The sequence below is a fragment of the Oryctolagus cuniculus genome, chromosome 2 (genome assembly GCF_051225735.1).
Source record: "Oryctolagus cuniculus isolate XC-2025 breed Fujian yellow rabbit chromosome 2, ASM5122573v1, whole genome shotgun sequence".
NCBI classification, from domain to species: Eukaryota; Metazoa; Chordata; class Mammalia; order Lagomorpha; family Leporidae; genus Oryctolagus; species Oryctolagus cuniculus.
Window position 1 is genome coordinate 110,271,728 of NC_142868.1, and position 16,370 is coordinate 110,288,097.

The following is a 16,370-nucleotide window of genomic DNA, read 5'->3' on the forward strand; positions in this document are numbered from 1 at the left end:
AGGAAAGCATTTTTCTTCAGGAATGTTTCTCCAGTGCCATCTATGATAAAGATTAGCTCCATGTCAGCTGACAACACTGAAGTCTATGAAGGGCCCAGATCCATTGTCATAGAGCAGGCAAAAAGAATGAATTTGGCTGAGAGACAATAAATTGATAACTGATACATAATGGTATAATTGAATTAATAGGAGCCAGCTCAAGGGATTCAAGAGCTTGGATACTTTTTTCCACTGCATAGAAAATATCTGAGTTTAGTTCTTGATTAATTCAGTGAAAATGAAAGACAAAGGGAGAAATACTGTGTGTGAGCATTCATGTTACCTTTCTATATTAGGTTTTTTGGCACTATAATGAAATACTTGAGGCAATTGAATTTACAAAGAACAGAGTTTTAGGTAGCCCTCAGTTTAGGAGACTTAAGTCCAAGATTAAAAGGCTCACTGGTTTGGGCTCTGGTGAGGGTGGCAGAGAGCAATGGCAAAGCTCATGCAGAAAAACGAATTACATGTCGAGCCAGGAAGAAAGACAAACTGAGCCCACATTCGGGGTTTTTACATTTTTAAACTCTTTATTATTTATTTTTTTTGAAACAATCTTATTTATTTGTGGTTATTAAACCTTATTTTTGACTGGACTCAGATTTAGAAGTAGACGCTCTCAGAGAAGACAGCCTACGTCCCTTGGCAATCTGTTCCTGGCGTTTTTCTTTGGCCTCCTTCATTCTCTTGGCCAAGGGTTTAGCATATTCTGCAGCCTCCTCCTTGTTCTTCTTAGTGCGCTGTTTCTTCAGAGCAATTCGCCAGCGTTTGTGTTGCAGGACACGTGGAGTAACCAGACGCTGAATCTTGGGTGCTTTGGTCCCAGGTTTCTTACCTTCTTTGTTTAAGGGCTTTCTTACAACATACTGGCGTACATCATCTTCTTTAGAAAGGTTGAAAAGTTTACGAATTCTGCTGGCTCTTTTAGGACCCAGGCGACGAGGCACCGTGGTATCAGTCAATCCAGGAATATCTTTCTCTCCTTTTTTTGCAATAACCAAGTTGAGAACACTCAAATTGGCATCGACAATGCAGCCCCGAACTGATTTGCGCTTTCTTTCTCAGTTCTCCTTGGTCTGTAACAGGAATGCCCCTTACTCAGCAGCAGGCGGACCCGCCCATCGGTCAAGACACCTTGCTTCATGGGAAAACCTTGTTTATCATTCCCACCACTGATCCGGACCACATAACCCTTCCATTCTTCACCCAGAGCGTCGGCAGCAACTTCTGTGGCCATACGCTTCTCATAGAAAGTACGAAGTTTACGTTCATCATCCACTTCGATGAGTTTCTGGCAGCCAGTGTCTGGGAAGGAGATATTCAGCTTCATTTTGAAGCAGCTGACCACCTTGGAGGCGCCAGGGAAAGAGGCTAAACTCTTTATTATTAATTTATTAAGTTAATTTTATTTAAGGAATGCAAATTTAATGTATTTTCTATATACAGAATCAGAAACAAAGTGATAGTTTCCACCCCGCCCTCCCCCTGGCCCAGGCTCCCAGCTTTCTTTGGAACATGGCCCCAGTGACCACCTCCTGAAAGTTCCAACTCCTCCTAATAGCTGTAGCTTGGAGACCAAGTCTTTAACATGTGAACCTCTGAGAGACATCCAAAGTAATATGCAAATCACCACAACTATGTACACATACATGTATGTGCCTATTTATATATACATACATGTACATGTCCATGAACACATACTGGATATTTTCTAATTACAAAGAATTTGAAAAAGACAATGCTATGTTTATGTTATATTTGTAATATTATTCTTTTTCACTAAACTCACTGTGCATTACAAGTAACTTTTTTCTTTAATCAATGATACATAACCAGAGAATTGTGTTGAATCTGTTCAACTTGCTTCCAATCCTCTAAGTTTGTACTAGAAGATATACCAATATGAGGTAAATGCCAACTTCTGTATGAGTGTGCAAAATGTACCATACATGATCATTTTGAATACAAAAAGTGACAACAGAGCAACATATATCAGATTTTTCAAATAATATTTTTTTGAGATCCTACTCATCTATAAAACAGACACCTGACTGAGGTAGTCCAACAGGTGTTCATGTATATCACATTCATCACCCACCATATCATCTTGGCAAGGAATGCCTAGGTCCTTAAGTCTATCTGCCTTGTGAGAAAGGAACTATGATATAAGTTCTATTTCTCCCTTCATTGTTCTCAGGACCTAAATAAATAGCACTCTTTGTTCTTGTGGATGTCTTTATTAAGAGTCCTTCATTTGGTGAGCAAATAGGTGGGGTGTAAAGAAAGTGTTAGTGGCCGGCGCCGCGGCTCACTAGGCTAATCCTCCACCTTGTGGCGCCGGCACACCAGGTTCTAATCCCCGTCGGGGTGCCGGATTCTGTCCCGGTTGCCCCTCTTCCAGGCCAGCTCTCTGCTGTGGCCAGGGAGTGCACTGGAGGATGGCCCAAGTGCTTGGGCCCTGTACCCCATGGGAGACCAGGAGAAGCACCTGGCTCCTGCCATCGGATCAGCACAGTGCACCCGCCGTGGCAGCCATTGGAGGGTGAACCAACGGCAAAGGAAGACCTTTCTCTCTGTCTCTCTCTCTCACTGTCCACTCTGCCTGTCAAAAAAAAAAAAAAAAAAAAAAAAAGGTGTTGGTGAGCCACATAAGCTATCCTCAAGCCTATTCCACAACATTCTGGAACTTTTAAAAATCATTGAAAAAAGTTTCCACAGAGCACTCACATGATGCATTTTGTATCTAAGAATATCACCCTGTCACAATTGAAAAGGCATAGTGAAAGAAAAACAGTAAAAAGACAATTGAGTTTGCCCAGGCAAGCAATATTGTTGAGGACTAAAGGTAAAATAGTCATTATCTGATGGTAGGAATAAGAATGGACTAGAATAACGTTTCAGGGGTAGCAAATCTTTGACTTGCTAATGGAAGAACCAAAATTCAATCCAGGATGAGAGAGTTGGAGTAAAAATTGACAGTCTTCCCCAGATTAAAATAGGAAGATCAGGAGTGAGAGAGGACTCTGGAACATGCCAAGTTGGAAGTATGAAAGGACTTCAAAACATTTGTGGAAAAACAGAGTTAAAAGGTAAGTTTATTTTCACAGTATGCATTTCCATTTACTTACTTTTTTTTAAAAAAAAAGATTTATTTGTTTATTTATTTGAAAGTCAGAGTTACACAAAGAGAGAAGAGGCAGAGATAGAGAGAGGTCTTCCATCCACTGGTTCACTCCCCAATTGGCCTCAACAGTCAAGGCCGAGCCAATCCAAAGCCAGGAGCCAGGAGCTTCTTTCAGGTCTCCCATGTGAGTGCAGGGGCCCAAGGACATGGGTCATCTTCTACTGCTTTCCCAGGCCATCCAGAGAGCTGGATCGGAAGTGGAGCAGCTGGACTCGAACTGGTGTCCATACGGGATGCCAGCACTGCAGGCGGCGGCTTTACCCGCTATGCCACAGGGTGGACCCTTCCATTTACTTTCTGAAGACTTCTTTTGTAATGAGGTCAAAATTTCCAGCAGAGCCTTAAGGATGTGAACTGAAGCAAATAAAAGAGGTCTATGTCATTTAAACAAATCTGGAAAAGTTGTTGAAAACAAATATGACAGAGATATTTATTGCTTTCCAAAAATGCAAGTTCTCTTGCACATTTTCTAGCATCTTCTCATTTGGTGGCTCCATACAGCTACTGTTGATGAGTGAGCTATGGGTGGGAGTGGTGTGTGACACATCCTTGCAGAAGCAGGTATGGCCGTCCAGCACTTTTGTGCAGCCATGGTCCAGGCAGGACCCCTACAATATATAAATAGTTGGGACAGGACCTGTATATGGGATACAGCATTCCAAATGGTGACTTAACATGTTACACCACAACACCTGCCCCTAAAAGAGTAGGATTTAACTAAAGGTGATAATTAAAATTATCTGGAAGATTTTCAATTAAAAAATCTGTATTCTATGGTGGACATTTGACACAGCAGTTAAGATATCACTTGGGATGTTTGCTTACCACATAGAGATGCCAGGGCTCAGGTCCAGACTCCATTTCCAATTCCAGCCTCTTTATGAACTTTCGTTGTTTTCTGTATTCATAGTATATTAGCTTAGTCATCCTTCAGTATCCGTGGGACATCAATTCCTGGACCCCAGTGGATACCAAAATCAATAGATGCTCATGTCCCTTATGTAAAGTGATATTGTGTTTGCATGTAAACTATACCCCCTCTCACATAGTTTAAGTCATCTCTAGATTACTCTTAATTCCTAATACAAAGTAAGTGCTATGTAAATAGTTGTTATACTTTATTGTTCAAGGAGTCATAACAACAAAGAAAAAGTCTGTATGCATTCAGTACAGATACAGCAATTGTGGTCCTAACTACATTTTCTTTTTAATTAAAATTATTTATTTATTTATTCATTCATTCATTCATTTTTATTTGAAAGTCAGAGAGACAGAGATCTTCCTTCTGTGAGTCACTCCCCAGATACCCATAAGAGCCTAGGCTGGACCAGACTGAAGTCAACAGCCAGGAACCAGAAGTTCCATCCAGGTCTCAAACACAAGTAATAGGGGTCCAAGTACTTGGGCCCACATCTTCTGCCTTCCCAGATGCATTAACAGGGAGATGGAAGCAGAGTAGCTGCAATTTGAACCAGGACTTTGGTACAGAATGCCGAAGTGACAGTATGCTGACTTCTTAGCCAGCAGTAGCCAGCACATGTGTACACAAACACAAATAGAATAATAAACAATGTTGCATGTATTGGAAACAAAAATATTGAAGTTGGAGAAAATCATCATTTTTGCTGGTAACATAACCTGATAGGAAGTTCCCTCATGGATCATGGTGAAAGTTGTATAGAGAAGCAATAAGCAGAGTGGATACAACTGGGTAGCAAGTGACCCTATTTGTGGTAATGCTTTTCAGAAGGGCTGATGTCTTAAACATATAGAAAAAGTAAAAATCTTTAAGAGCCAAAGTGAAATAATAGAGGTAGAAAACATCCTTATGGCCTTGCCGAAAACAGAGGAAATGCTTGGTGAAGTCAGAGAATTGTTTCCCAGAGTGCTTTGTGAGTAACACTACTCCATAAAGTGCCCCTTATAGAGTAAATACTCTATGTTGAGGAGTTCTTTGTCACTACTTCCAGTCCTTGGAGCCTCACAGAGCTCTTAGCTTGTCAGAAACCCAAAGAGGTCATTGGGTTAAAGAAACTGATTGAACTTTAGCCAATGTTTCATGTGTTGGATTAAAAACAACTCCCACTTTGTCCCAACCAGCAAAGCCACATGCTTTAGTACTGTGTTCTTTAGAAAACAGTTTGGAAATGACAACGTTTCATATTCTTTTGGATTGCACTATGCTGTGCTTCCCATTCTTTGTGAAGGACTGAACAATGGCAGAGGATGCTTGCCCACATTAATAAGGACTGAGGATCCCTGGGTCTGGTCGCCAGGACGTACCTAAAGAATCGCTGGCTTAAAAATAGTTAAAAGTTTTGATCACTAACAGTATTAGCATTGTCCCCTATTTAATATTATAGTAAATACTAATTTTCTTCAAGAAAAGCTCTGTCCTTTTGAAGGCAGTCTTCCTCCCATAGTCAATAAGATACTATTTAATAAGATACCTTGTGTTCCTTTGTTCAGAAGAAGAGCTTCATTTTTGCCTTTGATGCATCATTAATGTAAAAGAGATTTCTGGAGGAAACGAAGCAAAAGACTTAGAAAAAATGAACCAAGTAAAATGAAAAAGTAAAGCAGGCTGTTTGAAACATCTTTGTATCATGTCAATAAAATGCATCAATGTTAAGCTGTTCAGCTCTGGAGAGGGAGATTAGAAAGAGAAGATTCTTGAGCAGGCATAGTGGCACCGTGATTTAAGCTACCACCAGCAACACCAGCACCCATATTGGAGTGTCAGTTTATGTTATGGTTACTCCGCTTCTGATCCACTTTCCTGCTAGTGCACCAGGGAAAGCAGCGGAAGATGGTCCAGGCACTTGTGCCCATGCCACCCAGGTGGAAGACCCAAATAGAATTCTTGGCTCCCATATTTGACCTGGCCCAGGCTCGGCCGCTTTGGTCATCTGGGGAGTGAATCAAAGATGGAAGATCTGTTTCTCTTTTTTCCCCTTCTCTCCTTGTCTGTATGACTCTCAAATAAATAAAATAAAATCTTTTAATTTTTTTAAAAAAGTAAAAATAAAAGGACCTGTTATTAGCAGAGAAGAAATGACACTAAAATTACAAAATGTTTGGTGGGGATACATAGCTCCTTTTTTATGAATGTCGCTGAAAAATTTATCATGACATGCTCGTGTTTTGAACTGAAGGACAAAAAAATTGTCAGAGAAAAGAAGTTATGGAGAAGGGAGAAAAGTTCAGAAGTATTCAAAACAGTTCTCAGGGTAAGTTCACAGAAGAATTAGAGGAAACAGTCAAGCCACAGACAACTGAGTCTAGTGACACCGCTGCAATTTTACAAAGGACAAAGCTGAATATTGTTCTAGATTTTGTTAAGAATTTTAATCAAAACTTTGGAAATCTGGGCAAATTCATTCTTGTCGGGGTTTGTGATGACCCACAATACAGCACCCTAAGTGGTGAGTGTGAGAGGAACAGCCCTGACTTGGCTGGAACGGGTGTTTGGGGGTTCAGGCTGGGTGGAGATGTCCTTGAAGATAAGCAGAGGAAATCTTTGAGAGGAGTGGAATGGGGTAGAAGAGAACTTCCAAAAGCCCCAGAGGATTTAGATAGTCCTACCTGAGTGCTTACCAAATAGCTTAATTTCTGCATTTGCGATGTTCTGGTTAATTTTAAACAGTCAGAAGTGGCTGGAAAAAAAACAAAGTATAATAAAGAAAAGCGATCAATGGTTAGGATTTTGAAAATCAAGTGAACTAATGGACTAAGAAAAGCAAACAGCAAAAATCATTATTGTGTATTACTTAAGGGCACCCATTTTACAGTCTGAGAGACCCAGGTTGATTTTTTGAGTTATATCACCTTACTAGCTGCAAGAATTGGGCAGCTCACTTAAGGTTTGACATAGTTTCCACAGCCAGATAGTAATGCCTGCCTCTCAGGACTGCCAAACCAGATTTGAGATTCTTATTACAATGTCTGGCACTTATTTTTCATGTTTGACAAATTACTAATCACAAAAGAGTGAGAATCTGATCAGAGGGAAGCCTGATACAACTTTCAGTGTGATACAAAACAAATTTAAATGCAACTTTGAAGGCCTTTTAAAGATCCATAAAGGGTGTCCTAGTATTCTCTTGTTTAGAATGGTAGAGAAAAATTTTTAAGCATTATACAGTGGAGGAAAAGTCATCTATACTTATTTTCAACCTAAAAAATACAAACAATGTAAATGAAATCTTAGGAGACAACACTGTTTTGACATTTTTGCTCTTTTGTTTTTCTGAAGAGACATCTAGGAGAACACTTGGATATTTGAATGCCAATATGAACTTAGTCATTGAGTGGTGAAGTTAATTTTCTAGTAAGTGCTGTTAGCACTAAGCATATCATCCACACAGAAGGAGAGGCATATTCAATCTGATATACACAGAATGCAAACATCTGAGTTATACATCGCCCTAGTATAACATGGCTTGTCTCTATATGAGCCCAGATGTTACATGAGTCTATTTGAGGAAAAACAAACCAGTCAATATTGTGCTGGTGCTTAGTGTACTAACCTCACAGGCAACTCGGACAGCTGGTCTTCATTGGGAGGGTGTGGACATGCTGAGTCTTTCTAATCTAATCTTGAGCTGGAATTAACATTTCTACATACCTCTTCCCATCCAGAGGTGGGCTAATACACAGCAACCTCCATGAATACTAACACATTCGCGAACCTTATTCATTCATAAAATTTTTATCACCCACCCATGATGTGTGATGCTTGGTTTTCAGCCCTGGGGATAGAACTACAGGCAACATTGCACTCAGAGTGTCTCTGCTCTTGTGCAGAAAGATAGATCATGCACAGGTAAACAAGGAGGACAAATCCCTATAAACATAAGTTTCACCAAGGAAGGAAAACACAGTAATGAGACTTAGAGTAGGCTGTCAAGACATTTCTGTGGAATGAAAGAAGGAAAACAGTTCCTCCACAAATGTCACTTGGCAATCGCTCCAGGCAAACACAGATGCCCTCTTCCTAAGGTTACGGGTGGTGGATTTTCTTCCTTGCCAGCTATGCTGTAAAAGCCCATAAAGAGTGAGTTCCTTGGCCTCCATCATACACGCCTCCTCCCCCAGTAACATACACATACATAAGTTTCTCAAGAAACTCTCCAAGTCTACATTTTAAATGAGATAAACATCATTAGAATGCTTCCTATAATCCGTATCCTGTCCCCTAAAATTCTAAGTGTTTATTCATATTCAATACACTTGCATACTTGTAATCCAGGTGCTATTCTCATCTCCTTTATATAATGCAAAATTTTTAGGAGCAGGGAAATATAGTAGCTTGTGAAACATCACACATCGGCTGAGAGTCAAAATTTAAACCAACACAATGTGGCATCAGGGTTTGAGGTTTCCTTTTGTTGGAAGTGAAGGAGTCATCATCATGATTTAGTATTTTCCTCTCAACTCTGCTTCATAGTATTTTCATACTCGTCCAGCCAAGTCTCTGAATGCACAAGTTTTGTCTTTTTCCATCAAGATCTTGGAGGATCATCACAGGGAGACACACATCCTACCTGCAAGGGATCAACTCCTAGTTCAACTGACTTCCTTGATCAAACTGTCTCATGACTTACCAGTATCTGTAGTTTGCCTTTGGGGACTATAAATTGTGCTATATGGAATCATTTTATTTCTTATCTCTTCCACTAAACTATAAACTGAGAGAGGATATGGGTAATTTTTTGTTCCAAATATTTAGTAAAAATCCAGATATGTAAGATTATTCATGAGGTGCTAATGAAATGAATGAAGGAATATATGATGAGAATAGAGCTCCAAACCTATACGTAGTGGTGACTTCTTAATTGGTTTTAACTTTTTCCCAGAATAGTCATTTCTTGCAGACAGCGAGGTACAATTAAGCAGTAAAATGCTTCTGCTTTTTACTGGACCATCAATGTCACTAACAGAAAATTAAGAGAATGAAAATAATTGTTGCTTTGAACTCTCACAGCTGAGGAACCTTTATTTAGAGCCTCTTCTAAAATAATTATCTTTTTATAAACATGCATTTGATCTCATCTACTCTTTCACAAGTTATTCCTGTGTTTGGTGCTCTGTTTTGACTCCAAGCTACCTTCTGGGTCCCCATCTGTCAATAGCAAAGTGCTACAATTATGACTTCCCCTCAGTCAAATCTGCTAGTTTTCTCATACTCAGTTGCTGTAGCACTTCAGCCTCCCTCTAAAGATCCGTGTCTTTAATACTGCACATTTCTCTCTACAATTCATTTACTTACACTTTTTCACAGATTTTTGTCGACACGTTACAGACTTTGACACTTGACAGTTTTCTGAAGCGTCTGCTAAGTAAATTGAAAATTGGGATACTACAACAGGAATTCAGCCTGTAGCTGTCTGTGTCGCACTTCTGTTTCACATCATCCAAAGTCCTATTGTAGTCAACTGTGCTGTAGAGCTGAAGCTCCAGCTCCACTTGGCGTGGAATTGCCATTTCGTTTACTATGCCCAGTGGTAGAACTTTGGACTGTAGGCATTATTTGCTGAAGAAGACATTTTCAAAACATATATCTGATAAGAGACTTGTGTCCAAAATATATAAAGAACTTACAATTCTATCATAAAAAGAAAATAACAACTTTAAAATTATAGAAAAACCTGGAACATTCACACAAATGGCCAATAAGTACTTGAAAAGGTATTTGACATCACCTCATTAGGACAAGGTAAATCAAAATCACAACATACCACTTCACATTGGTTAGTATGGCAAAACACAGAAATAATAAAACTGCTGTCAAGAGTATAGAGAAATTGGAATCTTGTTCCACTGCTGGTGAAATTGTAAAATGTCACAACAACTTGGGAAACAATTTTAGTTCCTCAAAAAATTAAACATAGGTTTACCATAAGAATGAATAACTCCATTCATAAACACACACACACACATACACACACACACGGATGCACACACACAAGAAGAGAAAACATGTCCGCACAAAAGCTCATACACTGCTCTTCACAGCAGAATTATTCATATAATGAAGATGTGGAAACAACCCAAATATCTGCCAATTGGCAAATGGATAAACAAAATATGGTGTGTTGAATAATCAATGTGTTAATCTTCCACAGAAAGGAATGAAAAGGGGTTCTGCACTGTGCCGTAGTGGGTAAAGCCACTGCCTGCTGTGCCGGCATCCCATTTGGGCGACAGTTCAAGTCCCAGCTACTCCACTTCTGATCTAGCTCTCGGCTATGACCTAGGAAAGCAGTAGTAGATGGCCCAAGTCCTAGGGCCCTTGTATCCACATGGAAGACCAGAAAGAAGCTCCTGGCTCCTGCTTTGAATTGGCCCATCTGGGGAGTGACCCAGCAGATGGAAGATTTCTCTCTCTCTAACTGTTCCTTTCAAATAAATAAATAAATATTTAAAAGGAATGAAGTACTGATCCATGCTACAATGTGAACCTTGAAAAGATGATGATCAGTGAAAGAAGTACATCCAAGGTCACGTGTTGTGTAATGACATTTATACGGAGTGTCCATAATAGGGAAATCTTATAGATAGAAACTATTTTTTTTATTTGACAGGTAGAGTTATAGACAGTGAGAGAGAGAGACAGAGAGAAAGGTCTTCCTTCTGTTAGTTCACTCCCCAAATGGCCGCCATGGCCAGCATTGCACCGATCCAAAGCCAGAAGCCAGGTGCTTCCTCCTGGTCTCCCATGCAAGTGCAGGAGCCCAAGCACTTGGGCCATCCTCCACTGCCTTCCCGGGCCACAGAAGAGAGCTGGACTGGAAGAAGAGCAACTGGGACTAGAACCCAGAGCCCATAAGGGATGCCGGCACCGCAGGCGGAGGATTAACCAAGTGAGCCACGGCGCCAGCCCCTGGATAGAAACTGCTTTAGTGGTTGTCGGAGGCTAGGAGAAAGGTGAGCGGCTGGGTACAGCTATGGGATATATTTAGAGACTGTGTAAATGCTTTAAAATACTGTTTCAGTGGTGGTTGCACAATTCTGCAATATTGAAATTGGATAGTACCATCAAAACAAATAGATTTTATGGTATGTAAATTAGATCCAAATGTGCCTATTTATGCTTGATCATAGCCAAAAGGCTGAGAAGCAATAAATATATCTATTTAAGAAAGAATAATATTCTACACCTCCAAAATTCCACTGCTAAATTGGTGGTATTGATTCAAGGGTGTTATAAATTCTCGGACAAAGTTGAAGGGGTAAAATAATTTTCCAGTCGTTACTATCAATGAATGGGTCTGAGGCTAATTATCATGTTTACAAGGCACATTACCCCTAATTATTAATATTACTATTACCATAATAGTAATATTACTATTTTAATACAAATGCTGAAAAAGTTTTTCATCCAGAGAATTATGTGCATATATATTTATTATATATTTTGCTTGTGCTGTTAATCAATTTCACTAAACAGTATAGTTATGTGTTCAAATTTACATATCTTAAGGAAACCTATGAAATTTTTAATTAATAATTTCAATTCAAAATAGTACAAAAAGGAAAAATTAACTTAAGAAGTGAATTTTTTTATCCTCTGAAACCTTTCTTGCTGTTTGTAGATTTTGTTTTGGTTTCTGAATTTCTGACCTAACTCATTTCATGTCTGTGACATTGGACTTGGGGATGACCACTGAGGAGTATCGTTCCTTCTTATTTTTTGTAAGAACTTACACCCATTGATTTTGCTAGCAGAGTATTCCTTCTAAAATAATAAGGTCTCAAGAGATAACTAGGAGCAGGTACCTTGTTTAGAGTATCATGTGGACTACCAAATGAGTGCATGAATTTCTGGGTGCATATATTTTCTATGTGTGTGTGTGTGTGTATGTGTGTGTATTCATACCCTCAGAAGATTTAAGACCTAATTTCAAATTGTTAAATTGCATAGGAAGATGATACTATATATTGAGACTTTAATTCCCTTCATAATGAAGAGATGAAACTAGCATGTTTAATTTTAGAATCACATTTTAGTGTGAGAGACCTGATTTCTATTGATTCAGTAGATTCTTGTCCTACCTAATTTACAGTGGTAGAATTTTGAGGAAGCAAACATATATAAATGTGTAAGTTTCATGTATAATTGGGAAGCATAGATAAAAATAATTTGACACTGAAATTTATATTTAAGAAATGGTACACTTTGGTGCAATCAATTTTTTATTATGCAGCTGAGATCGATAGCTACAAATAAGATATAAAAACTCTATTATTGATGGGGCACATGTCAGTATAAAATGTGCTGTTTTCTATAGCATTCAGGGGTAGAAAATTGCATTATGCAGTTTCCAATGATATTCATATTGCTCTGTGAAGAATGGCTGTTAAAATCAATGTACAGTAAGTCAACATGAGGATATTTTATAACATTATAACATTGAGAAAGGCCAAAGCACATATACAAAAGAAACTTCTGTTTTTTTAAATATTATCTTAGATTCTTTTGTCAGGGATTGGCTTGAATTATCAAGATAATAATATTTCACCATTTGAAAACCAGTCCAGATTGGTCATTACTGAATCTGATTATCCCAAAAAGCTTCTGATCCTTGTGACATTAACTAAATAAAATCTTAATGCTTAAAATACTTCACATTGATGAGGACACCATGGAGTAGCCAGGGAGCACATGTTTAAGGTGGGGTGTGAAGTTGATGCAGGTGGCAAATCTTTGGACTCGAAAGATACGTTACACCTGGTATAGGTCATGATATTTTAGGTCCACAACATGCCATCCCCAGCTCAGCAATGCCATTCATTTAGAAAATAATTGTGCTCTATGCAAGGAAGGAAATAAGGAATATGTTGTATTAGAAATCTTCAAATAAGGTCGCGATGGTTGAGGACATTTATTTCCTTTTAAAAAAAACCTTGATTTAGGGGCGAAGAGGTTTTAATTTGCATGCTTTTTTTTCTGACAAATAAAACAATGTCATAATGTTTTCAGATACTTCGCTCCATCACTTCTACTTCAATGATAATCCATTTGTCCATAATATAAATACATTTTAATCTATGATAAATGGTGTCTATCTGGCCTATTTGAAACAGTACCTGTTTTACATTTCTTGTCATTGAAATGAGACTTGTTTAAAACAAATAACTTGACAAGGAAATCTGTTTCAAAGAGGTTCATATCATATTTATAGTCAAATGATATTTATTCATTATCTAGACAAATGTGACACTCTGTGGGGCACCTGAACCTACTTATAAAGCAGAAAAGAAGAGAAAATTCACCTAGAGAGATTGATATTTAAATTTTGAAAGCCAGATATTTCTAATTTGGAAGATAATTTATGTCTAAGTAAAACGATTATGAGAAAGCAGTGCCCTAAAGGAAAGAATGGAAATGGATATGATTTCATGCATCAGCTAAAGGTGAGAATGTGTGTCTCTGAGTCGTGTGCATGTGTGTGTGTGGAGTATCATTACTACTAAAATTCTGACATTGAACATTTTTTGAGCCATACACCAGAGTCTTGCTCCCAAATTCTGTATTACCAAGATACTTTTAATTTCATACTGGAGCTGCCTCAATCATCTATAGCTGCCAGAACAAAATACCACAGGCTGGGATAAACAGCAGGTACCATTGTCCTACAGTTCTGGAGGCTGCAAGTCCAGGAACCAGGTGTCTGCAGGGCGGCACTCCTCTTGAAGCTGCTCTCCCTTGATTGCGGATGGCTGTCTTCTCATTGCGTCCTCACATGGCCTTTCTTCTCTGCACTACCATCCTTGGTGTCTCTTCCTCTTCTTATAAAAGTTCTATCAGATAAAAGATCCACCCTTATGATCTCATTTTACTTTAATTGTGTATTAAAGGCTCTATCTGGTTATTCCTGTAAGTGAATAAAGTGATGTGCGAAAATGGTTTGCTGCCCACTTGTCCCAGAAAACCCCTCAAAATCATGCAAATCAAGAGTGTCAAATCTTTGTGTTCTCTTTAAGAACACCTGAGAGACTTCCCAGGCCATCAAGGGTATGCATATCTGAAAAGCCACCAAATACTTGAAAGATGTCACACTAAAGGAGCAATGTGTGCCCTTCCGTACATACAGTGGTGGAGTTGGTAGGTGGGACCAGGCCAAGCAGTAGGGCCGGACACAAGGTGGGTGGCCCAAAAAGAGTGCCGGGTTTCTGCTGCACGTTCTTAAAAATGCAGAGGGTGATGCTGAGCTGAAGGGTTTGGATGCAGATTCTCTGGTTGTTGACCACATCCAGGTGAGTAAGGCCCCCAAGAGGAGCTGCTGTACCTACAGAGCCCATGGTCAGATTAACCCATGCATGAGCTCCCCGTGCCATTTTGAGATGATCTTCACTGAAAAGGAACAAATTGTTTCTAAACCAGCAAAGGAAGTGGCACAGAAGTAAACAATATCCCAGAAGGAACTAAAGGAACAGAAACTATGACTCAGGAATAAATTTAACATGAAAAAATTCCAAATTAAAAAAAGGTTCTATCTTAACATTCAATCAAACTGGTGAAGAGGCATTCAGAAGGGCCGAGGAGAGGTGTGCAAGGGGTGTGATTCCGTCTGTAACAGGAGCTGTAAAGGTGCACATGCGGCTTCCATGTGGTCAGTAAATTTCCTAAAAGTGATGTGGCATTCAGGAGAGGAAGACTCATTTAGGTCCTTTTAGATCTGAATGGAAGCAATCATTGCCCTAAAATGAAATGGGGATGACCTAGCGAGCAATATGAACCTTTCAATTCTGAATTGCCAAGAACTGTTGGAACTGTGATGAAAACAGCCTCTATCGGTCTGGCACCCGAGACAGGCCCTGAAAGCAGGCAGGTTATCCATCAGTGGAGGTGGAAGGTGAGGGCACCGTAGCATGGAGAGGGCAGGGCTACTGGAGAAGTGGACACGGGCCACATGCACAGAATGCTGAGTAGCATATTTTAGTGAGAACCTCTAGACACCTCAAGGAAGCAGTAACAGCAACACCCACATTGGCAAGCGTATTTGAGGGGTCTTGAGAAAGTTCATGGAATCATGCACATTTGTCACAGCACTAAAGACACCTGTTCAGATGCCTGCATCTCATATTGGAATGCTTTGGTTTGAGTCTTAGCTCCACTGCTGATCCCGGCTTCCTGCTGATACACAACCTCGAAGGCCTCAAGCGACAGCTCCCGATCTTGAGTCTCTGACACCCAAACGGGATTCCTAGATGGAGTTCTGAGCTGTTGGCTTATGTCTAACTCAGGCCTTGCTATTGTGGGTATTTGGGAGGCAAGCTAGCAGAGGGAAGATCTGTCTCTTTACCTTTCAAACAAATAAAGATAAATTTTAAAAGGGAACTCATGGAAATGTATATCATGGTAGGTGGATTTTAAAATTATGTTCTGGCCGGCGCCACGGCTCACTAGGCTAATCCTCCGCCTTGCAGTGCCGGCACACCGGGTTCTAGTCCTGGTTGGGGCGCCGGATTCTGTCCCAGTTGCCCCTCTTCCAGGCCAGCTCTCTGCTGTGGCCAGGGAGTGCAGTGGAGGATGGCCCAAGTGCTTGGGCCCTGCACCCCGTGGGAGACCAGGAGAAGCACCTGGCTCCTGCCATCAGATCAGCGCGATGCACCGGCTGCGGCAGCCATTGGAGGGTGAACCAACGGCAAAGGAAGACCTTTCTCTCTGTCTCTCTCTCTTACTGTCCACTCTGCCTGTCAAAAAAATTAAAATTATGTTCTACATCCATCTACACTTTTTTTTGTCTGTTCATTCACAAACATTTTAAAAGATTTATTTACTTATTTTGAAGTCACAGATACACAGCGAGAGACAGAGATATTCCATCTGTTTTTCACTCCCAAGATAGCCCCATCAACTGGGGCTGAGTCAAACCAAAGCCAGGAGCTAGGAGCTTCTTCTAGGTCTCCAAGATGGGTAGCAGGTGTCCAAGACTTGGGCCATCTTCCTCTGTTTTTCCCAGGCCATTAGCAAGGACTGAAATATGAACACATACGGGATGCCAGCATTGCAGGCAGCAGCATTACCCACTGTGCCACAAAGCCAGCCCCATCTACAAACTTTTGAGGTCTCCTTGTAGAATCTTGAAAGTAAGTCTGAGAATATCTTTTTGATTAGATGCCAGTGGCAGTATCTGTA

At 39.9% G+C, this 16,370-nt stretch overlaps 1 pseudogene across 1 annotated transcript; it reads right to left on the bottom strand.

Moving 5' to 3' along the window:
* Nucleotides 1–596: 596 nt before the first annotated feature.
* Nucleotides 597–1,403, bottom strand: LOC149127986 (small ribosomal subunit protein eS6 pseudogene; annotated as a pseudogene). The gene has a single exon (XR_016229658.1). The product of XR_016229658.1 is annotated as a small ribosomal subunit protein eS6 pseudogene (transcript).
* Nucleotides 1,404–16,370: the final 14,967 nt, after the last annotated feature.